This window comes from Bos indicus, chromosome 15 (genome assembly GCF_029378745.1).
Source record: "Bos indicus isolate NIAB-ARS_2022 breed Sahiwal x Tharparkar chromosome 15, NIAB-ARS_B.indTharparkar_mat_pri_1.0, whole genome shotgun sequence".
NCBI classification, from domain to species: Eukaryota; Metazoa; Chordata; class Mammalia; order Artiodactyla; family Bovidae; genus Bos; species Bos indicus.
Window position 1 is genome coordinate 71,394,602 of NC_091774.1, and position 18,012 is coordinate 71,412,613.

Consider the following 18,012-nt stretch of genomic DNA (forward strand, 5'->3'; position numbering starts at 1 on the left):
CACTTTACTTTTATTTTCCTGCTTCTGAAGGGTAAAGCAGAAATCTGACCCTGGAAATGTATCCGTTGTTTTGATTCCATAAAGGAAAAAAAATGTAAGTCGAGCAGAGGGATGTAACAGAGGGATAATGGAGGATAAAACACCTAAATGAATTAGCAACTGCTCTCCTGGGCTAAGGCTTATTAACCCATAAAGTTTGAGCTTGAGGACAGCAGGTTTCAATACCTTACATTTTATTTCCAAATCATGGAACCAAGCTGATGGATGTGCGCAACATTTGACATTTGAAATCAGGATCTTCAGTCATTGTCTCACTCTTATGACTGCACTTAGACCAGTTCTTTGTTCTAATCTTTGGTCTGGATGCTTGGCCTTGAATATTGCTCTTTCTTTGGTATGGAGTTTGTGTCCCTTAATGACTACACAGGTCTTCAAGGGTGCTTAGGGGCAATTTTGATCACAGAAAAGGGTATCATATATCTTGCTCTCATCCTCTGAGGCTGCCAAAGGGAGCTTTTATGACAGTTCAACTTTCTAAAGAAGAAAGGTGCAAGGAACTTTAAACTATAATGATTCTACACGACCACCAGTACTTCCCCTGACCTACCCCTTCCCTTACTTTGGTAGATTTCTTGTCCCCTTTATGGTCTTCTTAATGCATTTAGCACATAACCTTAGTAAGGAAATAATCACATTGCATTATAATTCTTTGTTCCTCTGTTAAACTTCTTTGTTAGAGAGTGACACAATTTCCTGGAGAGGAAGTCATATATCTGTGGATTTTTCACCCAGTTCCATATCTGATACTCAGGTGGCTCAGTGGAATAAATTAAAAAAAGAAATCCACCTGTAAATGCAGGAGATGCCAGTTTGATACCTGAGTTGGGAAGATCCCCTGGAGAAGGAAATGGCAACCCACTCTAGTATTCTTGTCTGGGAAATCTCATGGACAGAGGAACCTGGCAGGCTACAGTCCATGGGGTTGCAAAAAAGTCAGACACGACTTAGCAACTAAGCAACAACAGGTGCTCGTTAAATGTTTTTGAAATTAATAAATGAGTGAATAAGTCAATAACTATAATTGAGTCCTTGAGACTGTCATCAAGGTAAATTACTTCTGTTTTTTGCAGTTTGGAAACTTTCCCACAAATGACCTTTAATGCCAAGTTCTATAATATAAACATGAGTCAATTTAGTTTTTTATGCTTAAAATAGTAAGATATTACAGAACATCAGAGACAAATGAAAACTGAGTGAGTCTCTGTCACAGTGTGGCCTAGAGCATACACTTTTGACACCAAAAATAAGACCCTTTTCAAATAAGGGCACTTCAAAGCTAACATCCCCAACCTAAGCTAAGAAAGCCGACTCCTACTTGGCCTAAAGGAAAAGAAAGGCTGTGGGAAACCCACACTGTCTAGTCTCTGTCCTACAAGAACCACTGTCCTGCTCCACAAAGGCACAGGGCAGGTGGAGGGGAAATGCTCTGTTGTTGTTAGACCTCTCATGTAGGTTAAACTCCAAACAGACCATTTGGAAAGGGAGACGATCACGATTAGCAACTATGTCAAATAAAGCAGGGCTTTTCTGGGGAAATCTGGACACACAGTTACCCTGTAATCTGCTGCAGCTCCTGTTTTATAACAAGAGCTTGGTGCTAGTTCAGGATGAGGAGAGGAGAAAGAGAGGTAATTTTGCCCCCTACTGACATTTTAGAGACATTTTTGGTCATTATTAGCTGGGTAGAGGTGCTACTAACATCAAACCGGTAAAAACCAGAGATGTTGCTAAACATCCTATAATGCACAGCACAGCGCCTCAGAGGGAAAAAAATAAAAAAAGAAAAAACTTATCTGGCTCATAATGGTAGTAGCACCACTTTTGAGAACCTTGTTCTACGTCTTCTAAGACTCTCCAAAATGTTGAAAATGCATTTATTTCTTCCCTTCTAAAGATTTGGCTTTCTGAAATTTTAATGTCTCAATTCATTTTTCTGTCCCATGTACGGAATTATTTATGAAATATAGCTACCTAGTAAGTAGGTACGGAGAAGGCAATGGCACCCCACTCCGGTACTCTTGCCTGGAAAATCCCATGGGCAGAGGAGCCTTGTAGGCTGCAGTCCATGGGGTCGCTAAGAGTCGGACACGACTGAGCGACTTCCCTTTCTCTTTTCACTGTCATGCACTGGAGAAGGAAATGGCAACCCACTCCAGTGTTCTTGCCTAGAGAATCCCAGGGACGGGGGAGCCTGGTGGGCTGCCGTCTATGGGGTCGCACAGAGTCGGACACGACTGAAGCGACTTAGCAGCAGCAGCAGTAGCAGCAGTAAGTAGGTAAGATCTAAAATAGATCTAAAACTTTATATACACGTGACAAAGTATTTTTAATCAGAAAATATACCAGAGTAATAAGAAGTCTTTTAAAATGTCAGTTGTATTCTAAAATTCTATGTTCTTTTACTTTTATTAAATCCAGTTTCAGGCATTTATTATCCCAGTATTGAAGGTACTTTCAGAAGGGATACTATTACGATGATTTTTTAGTCATAAGATCACTTCTCACTTTTTGTACCCAAGCACTATAAATATACACACACACACACACACACACACACACACACCAATCTCTCTCTCCCTTCTCTTTCTCATGCATATATATATATATATATATACACATACACACAAATACACATCAAAAGAATGAAAATGATTAGAAATAAAATCCCATTTATGGTGGAGAGATTAACTAAGACACATCCCCACTAAAAAGCCTTTCAACTTGTATTTTTAAAATGACTGAGAGAAGGGAATCATTTTAATTGTATGCATGGAAGCACAGATCCATACTACCATATATATATTTTTAAAAAATTACAAGCCCCAGGAGTTGGTGATGGACAGGGAAGCCTGGAGTGCTGCATTCCATGGGGTAGCAAAGAATCGGACACAACTGAGTGACTGAACTGAAAATATTACAAACTAATCAGTAAACTCTGTAAGATGCAATTTTAATAAGAACTGTTATAAATCAAGCTGTTTGTCTGCTTCGTTCATTGTGAAAACGGGCACCTGAAAGAGAGTCTCGCCCGTGGTTGGCACACAGCACCCACTTGTTAGTGTTGCTTTTCTTATTTACTGCAGACCTATCAAGACAAAAAAATTCCTTATCCTAGAAATATCTAAAATAAATTTAATAGTTTTGAAGTCATTTTCTTGGCTAAACTAGAATGGATAAGACATTAGAAAATGACTCAAAATATTCTAGATAGAGCATTAAAGTTAGGTTTATGGACATATCTGGAACTTAAATAGCAACAACCCACAGTGGTCTTTCTACGTTTCTTCTTTTTGAACAGTTTTGAGAAGATATAATAACATACTACACAATTCACCCACTGCAAGTGTAAAAATCTTATGATTTTCAGTAGATTTCTAGAGCTGTGTAATTATCTGCACAAATCAATTTTGGAACATTTCCATCACCCCACGATGTTGTCTGGCGCCCGTTTCCAGTTAATCCCTGCTCATCCCTGACAGCCATTGTCTATACTTATTATGTGTTTGGACAAGCTGACTCTTCAAGCCAGCAAGGAGTGACCCTCCAAAGGAAAGAGTTTCCCCAAAGAATATAGTAAATATCACTGCCTTCTGTTCCTTTTGCTTTCTGCCCCAAGTTTATGTCAATCACAGTAACTCACCTGAGACAGGCAGAAATAGGATTGAGGAGAGGTGTAGACATAGTTGAAACCATGCCTGCGACTAGGCGAAGAGAAAGTGATGGGACTGCTGTGCTCAGATGTGGTTTTCAGGGGTGTGTGTGTGTGTGTGTGTGTGTGTGTATGTGTTAAAGAGACAAAAGGTGGTACCTGTCTTAAGGGAAACGTACCCTGAGTTTGGGAGTACACGCAGCATAACAACGCTTAAGGAATTGAATAGTAAAGCCTTCTTGACTATATCTAACCAATTTCCAAGCCTTTTCAACTTTATGGTCTAAATACTTTTGAATCCATCAATTTTCCTCCATCTCCACTTCTACCTTTATCCAGGGAGGGAGCTCACGTTCCTACTCAGGATCATTGCCACAGGCTCTTAAATCAAACTGTTTAAACTCTAGGGTAGCTCCTGGCCAAACAGCTCTTTACTTAGAAAATGGGAAATCATGAGTACCGTTTTTATGACTCCTGTTTGACAATGTCACACTCCTTGAAGCAAGTGACTGTCTTCTCCTATCATCCAACCGCCTTAAGTGTACTGACCTGGTCCCTGTTGAGGACTCTATCTTGTTTCTTTCCATCCAACTTCTCTGTAATGATGTATAATATTTTCTGACAAATAATTTGCAATTTGCTTTTCACATTTTACAATTTCTGAAAATCAAGAGTGTTTACCATAGACTCTATTGTGTTGTTGTTCAGTCACTAAGTGCTGCCTGTTTGTGACCCCATGGACGACAGCACATCAGACTCCTCTGTCCTTCCCTATCTCCCAAAGTTTGCTCAAATTCATTTCCACTGAGTTGATGATGCTGTCTAACCATCTCATCCTCTGTCGTCCCCTTCTCCTTTTGCCTTCAATCTTTCCCAGCATCAGGGTCTTTTCTAATGAGTTAGTTCTTCATGTCAAGTGGTCAAATTACTGGAGCTTTAGCTTCAGCATTAGTCCTTCCAATGAATATTTAGGGTTGATTACCTTTAGGATTGACTGGTTTGATATCCTTTTAGTCCAAGGTAAATAAATGTTTATTATTTTAAGCTAGTCATATGTTTAGTCACTCAGTCATGTTGACCTCTTTGTGACCCCCATGAAGTGCAGCCCACCAGGCTCCTCTGTCCATGGGGATTCTCCAGGCAAAAATACTGGAGTGGCTTGCTATGCCCTCCTCCAGAGGATCTTCTAAACCCAGGGATCAAACCCAGGTCTCCTGCACTGCAGGCAGATTTTTTACCGTCTGAGCCACCAGGAAAGTCAGTCGGTTGGGAGCAATTTATTGCCAGCAGAAGCTAAATACTATGGCTCAAAGGTGAGAGGTACGAGGATATCTGGTAAGATTCCTTGTTCTGAGTGCTAGCTTAGGACCCAGTGTCAACTGAAGCTTAATATCCTCCCCAAATAAAGTGCTGTGGCAGAAACTATTAGAGCAGAGAATATATATATCTATACATATGAAATAACCTCATATATATGTATATATAACCTTTAAAACTTTTAAAAACATAAAAGTCCATGTTTCAATCAAGGGATATTTACTACTTCTAATATCTTAATGGAACATAATTATAATCCCCATAAAATTACATTTTATCACAAAGGTCATAGAATAGATAAGGGAAAGCAGTAACACTAAAATAAGACTAAGAATAGTGCTCTTTGCACCATATCATGCTGTTCTTCATATCGTCATCTCAATTAATAGCACCACTGAAAACACAGAGCTTCTTCAGAAGCCTATTCCTTTCAATCTAGGATACCCTTTCCTACAATGAACAACTAAAGAAAGATCTCCTTTGAGGAAAAGACAAATATTGTACGTCACCACTTATAAGTAAAATCTTAAAAGCTACACTCATAGAAGCAGAGAGTAGAATGGTGATTACCAAGGGCTAGGGTGGAAACTTGCAGTTATAAGACAGGTTCTGGGGACCAATTGCACAGTATGGTGATTATAGCTAACGATACTGAAAGTTGCTAACAGAGGAGGTCTTACATGTACTCATCACATGTAAGAAATGTTGATCATGTGATGTGATGGAGTCGTAAGCGATGGTATAGTGGTAACCACTTTTCACTATACCTGCATCAGGTCACCTTAAACTTACACTATGCTATGCCTCAATTATATCTTAGCAAAAGTGGGAAAAAATGAGTCTGCTAAGGGTTAGCTCTTTTAAGGAGAAACATACACTATTTTCTGGTTTTAGAGTTACCAGGCATATACATGAATACAAACTGTGTGTTCAGTTTAATATTCTGTTCTAAGTCAATCTTTTTTTCCCTAAGGATAAAATGAAATATTAATTATGTACATGTTTAGATAATGTTAATTATCTAAACAGTAATTATCTAACTGTTGTTGGGATCATGGCCAAACCTCACAACAGATCAAAAAACCAAAATAAAAATTTAGCAATATATCTGAGCATGGAATAATCTCTTCTTTATCATGGATGAAGTTACTAAGTTGCCTTTTTAAAAAGTTAAGCAAGGAAACTCTAAGTGTAACCAAAATTCAGTACCACCACTTTCACATGCTACTTTCCCATTTTTTCAAAGACCAAGAAGCTGTTTGGGGGAAAAACAAAACACATATAAAATCCTTGCAACCTTCTGAATTTTATCAGCAGTCTTCTGAGTATGAAATATACATATTCTTTTCCTGAATGTATGCCTTAAGTTACCCATTCTCAAAATAAATCTGCTATAAACTTTATCTTCTCCATTTCATAAGTATCCAAAACAAAATAAATAATAAGTAAATATTCCAACCTTTTTCATGGAATAACCCAGTGACATGTTTCATCTTTACAATGAAATGCAGCTGTAGATTCCCCATTAAAAAGCAAATCCTCAATTTTGAAGTCTTGAATAGCTCGGTACTTCAAAAAGAATTGCTGCTGATGAAATTTATGGCATTGATAAGAGTCCAATTCAAAAATCTTAACTTGGATAAACAGGATTTTCATTTGATGAAGAACTGGATAGATGGGCATTCACTTTAAACCCATGCCTATCAGTATTTTTTTTTCTGAAGTAGTAAAACAAGTTTTGATAACTACTTTGGACTAGGTAATATTGCTTCTTTTTGTTAAGTGAACTATTTCAGGTGTATTATTGCCACTTAAATATGACCTTGCACTCCCAGATTCTGTTTCAGGGAATAATCGTGCAAGTAAGCAATACTGATATTTTTCTGAACTATTTGCCTCCGTTGTGCATCCAGCCTGTCTATTTGTTATCATTCCTTTGAATCTTTTCCCCATTCTTCTTTCTGAAACCATTATCTTTTAGCATAGCAAATGGATTTTAATAAGTCTAAAATTATACCAGCAGAAAATTGCCTCATCAAATGTCAATGTGTTCAACTAGGGAAACTCCAGTGAAAACTAGAACTCAACGCAAATTCTTCAGTTTATTATTTTGTATAAAACTGGAGTTTTCTTTTGTAAAGTTAATGATCAATTCACCTTTGACTCACTGGACCATACTGTTTTACCAGAAATAAAACTACCATATGACCCAGCAATCCCACCACTGGGCATATACCCTGAGAAAATCAATTCAAAAAGACATGTACCCCCATGTTCATTGCAGCACTATTTACAATAGCTGGGACACAGAAACAACCTAGATGTCCATCGACAGATGAATGGACAAAGAACTTGTGGTACATATACACAATGGAATATTACTCGGCCATAAAAAGGAATGCATTTGAGTCAGTTGAACTGAGGTGAAAGAAACTAGAGCCTGTTATACAGAGTGAAGTAAGTTAAAAAGAGAACAATATTGAAAAATTGATGCTTTTGAACTGTGGCGTTGGAGAAGACTCTCAAGAGTCCTCTGGACTGCAAGGAGATCCAACCAGTCAATCCTAAAGGAAATCAGTCCTGAATATTCATTGGAAGGACTGATGCTGAGGCTGAAACTCCAATACTTTGGCCATCTGATGCGAAGAACTGACTTATTGGAAGAGACCCTGATGCTGGGAAGGATTGAAGGCAGGAGGAGAAGCGGATGACAGAGGATGAGATGGTTGGATGGCATCACTGACTCAGTAGACATGATTGGAACAAGCTTCTGGAGTTGGTGATGGAAAGGGAAGGCTGGCGTGCTGCAGTCCATGGGGTCGCAAAGAGTCAGACATAACTAACTGAACTGAACTGAACATGTATATCTAGAAAAATGATACGGTTGAACCTATTTGCAAGGCAGGAACAGAGATGCAAATGTAGAGAACAGACTTGTAAATACAACGGAGAAAGGGGATGGTGGGCCGAATTGAGAGTAGCACTGAAACATAGAATTTACCATTTGTAAAACAGATAGCTGGGGGAAGTTGCTATATAAGACAGGGAGCTCAACCTAGTGCTCTGTGACTACCTAGGAGGGTGAGAGGGAAGATAACAGGGAGGGAATATGTGTATACTTACGGCTGATCCATGTTGCTGTATGGCAGAAACCAAGACCACGACCCAGAGGGATGGGATGGGGAGGGAGGAGGGAGGAGGGTTCAGGATGGGGAACACATGTATACCTGTGGTGGATTCATTTTGATATTTGGCAAAACTAATACAATTATGTAAAGTTTAAAAATAAAATAAAATTTAAAAAATAATAATAAAAAAAAAAAACACAGAAATACTTATAATATCGGTGATTTTTTAAAACTGGAATTGTCTTCAAAGATGAGCCATCCACTGAGCTGACTCTATTGTAAACTTTGCTTATATTCTCAGCAATGTTGGAGCTTAATTCTTTTATTTATGTTTGTTTTGTTCTGTTCTGTTTTTGTTTTCTTAACAGTAATTTACATAACTTCTGTTTATTTTTCTTCTATAACAATGGTATGTTGCTTTGCCACCTTCCAACAAAATCACCTGTGAAAGTGTTTAAATATTAAAAAGAAGGATCAAATTATATGTGTGAAATATTGAAGTTTCTGGAAATGTTATGTATAGTTAGGAATACTAGGAAAATAAATCCAGTTATATCATGATGGGGAAAGTCTTAGAAAAATCAGAACCTATCTATTCTATGGTTATTATTTAGCCATAAAAAAAGGATAAAGTTTAAGACTATATAGCTAGGCAGGAAATAGTTGTAGGTAATGGTAAGTTAAAAACAGAGGGGTGTATTCTAATGTTTGTACAGTGTAAAAATATCCTCTGCTGATCCTTATAAACAGAAAAGCAATACTTTCATTTAAGGTTTTAAAATCCTGTCTCACTTTCAAACTGTGATTTTTAATTTCACAATTCCAAAATACAATGACAGATTGGTTACTGAATTAGTTGTTATACATGTTTCAAGCAACAGATAGTACTAAAGAATCGACTGTGCTATACTTAAAAATGCTTAATTTTATAAAAATAAAAAATTAACTATCTACTTCGGTCACAAACAGGCTCAAACCAATTCATAGTACTTCTTTCTTTTTTAAATATTATTTGGAGAGCTAAAATTTCTTCTCCTTGTACTTAATTTTCTCCTTTGTTGAGATTCATCTCTTCCTCACTCCATATTTCCCCATATAGGGACTTCCCTGGTGGTCCATTGTTTAAGAGTCTGCCTTGTAGTGCAGGGGATATGGTTTAGATTCCTGGTCGGGGAATAAAATGCCACATACCAGAGGTCAAGGGTCAACTAAGGCCATGCCACAACAACTGAGCCTGCAAACCCCAGCAAAAGACCCTGCATGACACAAAGAAGATTCTGTTAATACTGGATTTAGGCAAATAAACAAACAGATAAATGAAACGTCTCGTTCTATAAATTCCTGTCTCAAGTTACCTCATGGAACATCATTTTAAATGTCCACCCTAGGACCTTCTTCTGGAATTCCTACCTGTGCCATTTCCAACAATTTAAACCATTGATTTCCTCTTACTCTTTCTTTAGTTCGATCTGTTTGATTGTATACTACAGCTACTAGAACAATAAATAGCAAATAAAGGCTACCATGCAAGATAAGGGCTTCCCAGGTGGCTCAGCGGGTAAAGAGTCTGCCTGCCTTGCAGGAGACACAGGAGAGACACAAGTTTGATCCCTGGGTCAGGAAGATCCCCTGGAGGAGGAAATGGCTACCCATTCTAGTTTTCTTGCCTGGAGAATCCCTTGGACGGAGGAAGCTGGGGGCTACAGTCCGTAGGGTTGCAAAGAATTAGACGCAACTGAGCACACACTCACGCAAAATAAAGAGAAAGACTGCAGAGGAAAGGAAAAGAATTTTACATTTGAACACCTTTAATGGAACGCCTTTCCTGCTTTTTGAACCTGAGGCCCTGCATTTCATTTCACACTGAGCTCCACAATTTCTGTGGCTCCGCATGCCTACTGCTAACCATCTCTCTCATCTCTCTGTCATGGACACACTATGTATTCTTGCCTAACAAATCTTGCTCCTCATTTTCTTCATCAAAATTTCTACTTACTGCAATTCTTATCCCACTGACTAATAATTTCTCCTGTGTCCTGGCCCTTGCAGATTCACTTGATATTTAATAATCCTCTCTCTGCTTCCTTAGCAATCTAAACATAGCTCTCTAGCTAAACTCCTCATACTATATTGTTGTAGTATATTTATTTTCCTTTCTCATTTAATTGTGAATACATGGAAGTCAAGGTCAAACTTCAGTCCCACTTTTAGTCTAATAAGTAAACACTCAACGATGCCTAATAGATTAATATGCCATCACGACAAATGCAGAGAATACCATGCAAGGTTTTCGAGCCCCAAGAAGAACAACTCAGACATGTGATTGGGGAACCTGCTCATTAGGAGGATGGCAGAAGGCTGGGGACTAGTGCTCCATGCAGAAGTTAGTGACAAAACAAAACTTTTCAAGTCTCTCCAGATTGCCAGGGTTACAGAGATCAGATGGCAGAAACCAAGATTAAAAGTCAGCACTCATTTATTGAACACCTGTGTTGTGCCGCTGTTCATACACTCAGTGCACAGCTTCACGGAGAGTAGGTTTCTTCAACCTTGGCATGACCCTGCTGAAATTTTGGACCGACTAGTTCTTTGAGGTGGTGACAGTCTTGTGCCCCGTATGGTATTTGGCAGCATCACTGACCTCTACTCGTTAGATGCCAGGAGAACATTCCCCTAAGAGGTGGCGATCAAAAATGCTTCCAGATATTACTACATGTATTCTGGAGGGCAAAGTGGCTACCATTTGAGAATCACTCAAGTGTGGAGGGCTGTGATTTTTTTTAAAGTCTTTATTGAATTTGTTACAATGTTGCTTCTGCTTTATGCTTTTCATTTTTTGGCCACAGGCATGTGGGGTCTTAGCTCTTCAACAAAGGATCAAACCCGCCCCTCCTGTATTGGAAGGTAAGGTATTAAGCAGTGGACCATCAGAAAAGTCTCCAAATCACCGTTTTGATGATAGTTTTTTTCTCACCTCAGGCAGAAACTCTTGAGTTCGCTGTCCCAGAAAGGAGATGTAGTGGGGTGAAAAATTAGGAAAACTTTCTAGTTTTTAGGGGCTTTTGTTTCCAAAAGCTTAAATCCCTGACTGCAGAAAGAATGTGTTGTTAGAGAGGAAGTGTACCAGTCAAGAGCCAGGGAGAGAGAATCCAGGGGCATGGGTACAAGGTATTAGGCAGAAACATCAAGGACAAAATATTAGCCTGCAGAAAAAGAGAGATTCCTATGGGCTGATAGGATAAGGGATGGGGAAGGGGAACAGAGAGATCTCTCAATTCTGGAGGGCACCGTGTGTCCTGATAGTGGAAGCAAGATCTCAGGGCAGAGTGAGTACCAATGAGCTTAGGCAGACAGGACCTCACAACCCTTGCAGATGAAGTATTTCACAAATAAATGACTCACAGAAATGGCAGAGAGAATCAGATTTTGAAGAGCCTTAATGTGGGTTGATATTATGGGCATTTCAACAGCTCCTTCTATGTCCTAAAATTGGAAGATTAGATATTTCTCTGCACTCACATTATATCACCATGTTATCTCAAATAATGCTAGAGTGGTGGGTCACCCCAGCTTTGTGAAGGCTGTACAAGGAAGACTAAGGCAGATGCCTTTCATTGAGAATCTAACATAATAGACAGATAGACAGACAGATAGATATGAAGATATTGGGCTTGTTGGCTGAAATTTGAATTGACTATCTTCTAACTCACTTATGCTGCATCTCCCAAGGTATGTTTCTTGTGCCCATTTTAAAGAGAAGTAAGTTGAGTCTCTGCAAGTTGAAATGACTTGTTCAAGGTTATAGTTTCATCTAAATGATACACAGCCATTGTGTAACCTCTGACAGGTGCCTTGCTGGATGAGAGCACAAAGATGAGACAACACAACCACAGTCCTGGCCTTGTGGAGCAATTAAACACTCACACAAACCGCTGCAAATTGCAACTTCAGCTAACCCATGATGGGGGAATTTACTCTCATGACAAAGGGCAGGGAAGGTGTTCCCTAGGAAGGAATACAATGCAATGTGACCCAGGCAATGGCTCTCAGACCTTTGTGGACATCAGAATCAACGGGAGGGATGGCTAAAACACACAGTGGTGAGTCTCTCTCCCAGGGTTTCTAAAGGATAGGTTTGGGGCTGACCTAAGAATGTACATGATTAGTACATTTGCACAGGATCAGGGCTGCTGATGCTGCTGGCCTGGCTACCACACTTTGGAAACCACTAAACATGGTGAGCTGAGCAACGAGTGTCAGGGAAAATAAGACCCTCTGCTCTTTCATCGTTAGAAAGCCCTGACTTTTAACACATGAAAAATCTACAAGTGTAATTGCAGTGATCTGCCTTAATCACTCCTAGTACATGGCAGATGGAGGGCCATCCCAGTTTTGTAACTTCCGGCCTGGCAATCTCTCTCCTCCCAGTGGGTCAGGCCACTCTGCCATCTCCCACTCTGGGATATATGGATTGCTTTCAGGATTGTGATCCAGAGAAAGGCAAACAGCCACCTTGTTACCTAAAAGAATGTGAGCCTGCTCTGCCTGGTGTTTCTTCTCATTCTTGGTTGAGAGAATGCTGACTATTTTAAGAAATGCTTCAGGATATCCTCTTCTCTGAGATGGAGGACTTAATCTTACTGAAAACACATTCCTTCTCTCAAGAGTGCCCTTGAACTAATACAGCAGAAACTCTGACTCTAGTGGGGCTTTCTGATATGCCTTTGAAGAGGGTGAATTTACTAATCAATACAAATGACAATTTCTCAGCTGGCAAGTCAGGTGCCACTTTGCTGCTTGATTTTTCACAGCCCAAACTTTCAGGACTGGAGCAGAGAGAAGCTACGGATGCAGACTCTTGATGCAAATATATCAAAGGAAGACACTGTTTTAGAGGGACTCAACATGGGAATCATTGTATGTATGACCAGGAATAAAGTGTACATTCTTAAAAGGTACCTTGGTGTAAACAGTTCAAGACAGAGCTAGTACACATTATGCTTTAGGGGATGAACAAACAACCTCTCACAGAAAAGGAAACTGCTTCTTTTTTCTGTCTTTATCACGTACACGCTCTCTACAGTCACATTTACACCATTTGTATATATAGCACATACAATATCAGTTATGCATATATATACATCTATACACACATGTACAAATATGTATATAGTAATATAGAATAAACAGGGAGAAAAAAAACACAGATGCAAAATGTGCAATAATGTTGCAAAAACTATACTTTTCTGAGTCTAGATGGTGCCTCTTGTATTCAGTTACTGTATAAATTTGGGTGTAAGTTATCTGGTCTACACTTCAGTTTCCCCATCAGCAAAATGAGAGAATTGGATAAGAGATTTAAAGACTTTTCTGGACAGATAATTCCTGTTTATAGGGGACTGAAAAATATTGCTTAGGCATGCATTTCGTCAACTAAAATTTTTTTCCCCTATGTATGAAGATTGAAAATTCTTCCTTTTTCACATTATTTTTAAACCCATGCCACTTTTTAATTAAAATGAAAATCTCACAATATCCTTTAGGGTTATTTAAACCTTAAAAAGAATTGACATGTGACCGAAATAAATCAAAGAAAAAATCCTTTTAGAAGAAAAATCTATTTTGCAATATGGAGATGATATTCCTTGCAATTACATAAAATCAGTAATGATGTGGAGCCTGCTTACTCACTGAAGCCTTGGAAGCTCAAATACTGTCTAGGTCACTTCCAGCATCTTAACTCTTGGCCTTCTTTGTTTTGCAACTGAGTCTCTCCAACTCTCCACAACCGTCCCTCACTCCATGAGCCCTTTTATCCTTGCAATCTCTGTAGTGGACTATACTATTTTTTCCTTTAAATGTTAGCTCTAACAGCTGGGAAAGATAGAAGGTGTTAATATTTATTGACTCCTTGCTACACCCTCATTCTTGCATTATGCTGGGTTTCTTATGTATATCATTAAAAAATTATTGAAGTAAAGTTGTTTGACGATATTTTGTTAGTTTCTGCTGTACAGCAGACTGAATCAGCTATATGTATACATATATACCCTTTTTTCTGGATTTCATTCCCGGTTAGGTCACCACAGAGTACTAAGTAGAGTTTCTTGAGCTAGACGGTAGGTTCATGTTAGATATGTATTTTATACATAGTATCAATAAGGGAGCCATCTAGGCTATAGTCCATGAGGTCACAAAAGAGTCAGACAAGACATATACTAACCAAAACCAACAGCAATCAATAGTGTATATATGTAAATCCCGATCTCCCAATTCATCCCATCCTCGCCTATCCGTACATTTACTCTCTACATCTGTGTCTCTATTTATGTTTTGTCCATCATCTTATATAATCCTCAGGGCCTTTCTATAAGGGGAAATGAACAATTACCCTTATTTTAAAGATGAGGAAATAAGAACTCAGGGCCACTAGAAACCGTGCCATAGGGTATAGTGAATATCTGCAAGGCTTGCATTAGATTCTGTTTCTCTGATTGAGGACTTTGTGCTCTTTCTACTGCTTTACATGGTCTACATATTAACAATCCAGAGGAAGAGAAGAAAACATATGTTTATTGCTGACCCACTCCACTACCCCATGATTGATTATTTACCATCATTTCATTTGTTCTATTTTATTTAAGCCTCAAAAGCAAGATGGGAAGAACTACCTCCATTTTTTTTAAGATAAAGAGAGGTTAAATATCGTAGCTGAGATCATATGCTCAGTATTTAATACAACTGGTGTATAAACACATGTTGTCCAAGTGGTGGGTGACATCTCTGATTGGGGATGGCTTATCATCTATAGTCAGCTAAATACATATCAGGCAGTACTCATAATAGCATGTCATGTTCTTTCTCATTTGCTAATATTAATTAACTTTTATAGGCACCTTACTGTACTGTGCTGTGCTCAGTCTATCTGTCGTGTCCAACTCTTTGTGACCCAGTGGACTGTAGCCCACCAGGCTCTTGTGTCTATGGAAATTCCCAGGCAAGAATACTGCAGTGGGTTGCCATTTCCCCTCCAGGGGCTTTTCCTGATCTAGGGACCAAACCTGCATCTCCTGCCTCTTCTGCATTGGCAGTGAATTCTTTGCCACTGTGGCACCTGGGAAGCCACAGGCACTTTAGCAATAAAAAAAGTAAGCAGAAGGAAAGAAAATCCTATATAACTTAACTGCCTAGAAATCTTGTTTTAATACACACATTTATACGATGTTTACAGATAGTCCTTAATTAACCATAGTACAACTTAAGATTTTTTTCAACTTTATGATGATGTGAAAGAGGTCTATATTCAATAGGAACTCTATTTAGAATTTTTAATTGTGATCTTTTCCAGGGCTACATAGTCGAGGAGTCTCTCATGATACTGGGCAGTGGCAGTCACATTCCCCAGCCAACTAAGTGACCATGAGAACAACCAATCTAAACACTTGCATCCATTCTGTACCCAGACAATCATTCTATTTTTCACTTTCAGTACAGTATTCAATACATGACTTGAAAAGGTCAACACATCATTATGTAATCAGCTTGTGTTAGATAATTTTGCCCAACCATAGGCCACTTAGGCTCCACGAAGCTAACATGTTAGGTAGTTCAGTGTATTCAAAGCATTTGGAACAGGATATTTTCTTCTTCCAACTCCTTTTTCTTTAATCATAGAGACATTCTTTGGTGCATGGTCTAAGTAATACTTTTTTTTTTCTCTTTCTAAATTAATTTTTTATTGGAGTATAGCTGCTTTACAATGTTGTGTTAGTTTCTACTGAACAGCAAAATGCATCAGCCACATGTATACATATGAAAGTGAAAGTGATAGTCACTCAGTGGTATCCAACTCTTTGCAATGCATGGACTATATAGTCTGCCAAGCTCCTCTGTCCATGGAATTCTTTAGGCAAGGATACTGTAGTGGGTAGCCATTCCCTTCTCCAGGGGATCTTCCTAACCCAGGGATGAAATCTGGGCCTCCCTGTATTGCAGGCAGATTCTTTACCATCTGAGCCACCAGGAAACCTCATATCCTCACCTTTTTGTATTTCTTTCCCATTCAGGTAATAACAGAGCATTGAGTGTTGACCTCTCTGTGCTGTACAATAGGTTCTCGTTCAGTTCAGTTCAGTCGCTCAGTCGTGTCCGACTCTCTGTGACCCCATGAACCACAGCACACCAGGCCTCCCTGTCCATCACCAACTCCTGGAGTCCACCCAAACTCATGTCCATTGAGTCAGTGATGCCATCCCGCCATCTCATCCTTTGTCGTCCCCTTTTCCTCTGGCCTTCAATCTTTCCCAGCATCAAGGTCTTTCCAAATGAGTCAGCTCTTCACATCAGGTGGCCAAAGTATTGGAGTTTCAGCTTCAACATCAGACCTTCCAATGAACACCCAGGACTTATCTCCTTTAGGATGGACTGGTTGGATCTCCTTTCAGTCCAAAGGACTCTCAAGAATCTTCTCCAACACCACAGTTCAAAAGCATCAATTCTTCTGCGCTCAGCTTTCTTTATAGTCCAACTCTCATATATCTTATACATAGTATCAATAGTGTATATGTGTCAATACCAACCTTCCAACTTCTCCTCCATCCCCCTTGATTGCTGCTGTTGTTCAATCACTCAGTCGTGTCTGACTCTTTGCAACCCCATAGACTGCAGCATGCCAGGCTTCCCTGTCCTTCACCATCTCTCAGAGCTTGCTTGAACTCATGTCCATTGAGTCAATGATGCCATCTAATCATCTCATCCTCTGTTGTCCCTTCTCCTCCTGCCTTCTATCTTTCCCAGTGTCAGGGTCTTTTCTAATGATTCAGCTCTTTGCATCAGGTGACCAAAGTATTGAAGATTCAGCTTCAGCATCAGTCCTTCCAATGAATATTCAGGATTGATTTCCTTGAGGATTTACTGGTTTGATCCATGTGTTTTTCTCGACATCTGTTTCTCTATTTCTGCTTTTCAAATTATCTTCTATATCATTTTTCTAGATTCCACATACATGTGTTAATACACAATGTTTGTAATACTCTAATAATGAAGGAGGCCAGCTTGTTTTTAAGTATGAAGATATGAGGGTTTTTTTTCCCCTCTGTTTTTCCCTCTTCTCTCCTCCCATTGAAATAACTTTCTCTGTACTTTACTGCCTCCCAGATGATTCATAGTGACAGAAGGCAGAATATCCTATGGGTCTTTCTGCCTCCCTCCTAAAAATAATCCAATATCTTGGAGGAATATTAAAGGCTTTGGGAGGAGGTAGAAGGGAAGCAAAGAGTGTTTCTTGGTAGAAGCAGGGCGGCTTGAAAGAAGGAGGAGAATATAGCCATGGAGTCCGAGCAACTCAGATCCTTGATAGAAACACAGAGAGCTCAGGCCATAAACAACCCCAGACATGTGATGCCCATCCTCACCAAACTGTCTTATGTTCCCAAAGAAGCACAGAAGCTATACAGGACCACCAAAACTGAAACGATCATGGCTACAGAAGAAAGACAGGTCTCTGCATGGTGGACAGATAAACAATGACAGCCCAGGGGAGAACGACAATACAATGCATGGTATAAAACCCTGGAGAAGGAAATAGGAACCCACTCCAGTACTCTTGCCTGGAAAATCCCATGGACGGAGGAGCTTGGTAGGCTACAGTCCATGGGGTCACAAAGAGTCAGACATGACTGAGAGACTTCAACTTCAGTTTTACCCATGGCAAAAACCTAGGGAGGGACCCTAAGAAGGGCCAAGTTCAATTTACCTATCATTACTGCAATATTGAGGTTCAGAATCAGGTTGTATATTTAAAAGCTTAGAAATGTGATAGTTCATACTCTTTCTTAAATACTTATTTTATATATTTGG

General features: G+C 39.3%; 1 protein-coding gene across 4 annotated transcripts in view; it reads right to left on the reverse strand.

Annotated features, from left to right (window-relative positions):
• LRRC4C (leucine rich repeat containing 4C) overlaps positions 1–18,012 on the reverse strand; it is a 1,421,025-nt gene that overhangs the window by 495,483 nt on the left and 907,530 nt on the right. The gene's annotated exons all lie outside the window — the stretch shown is intronic.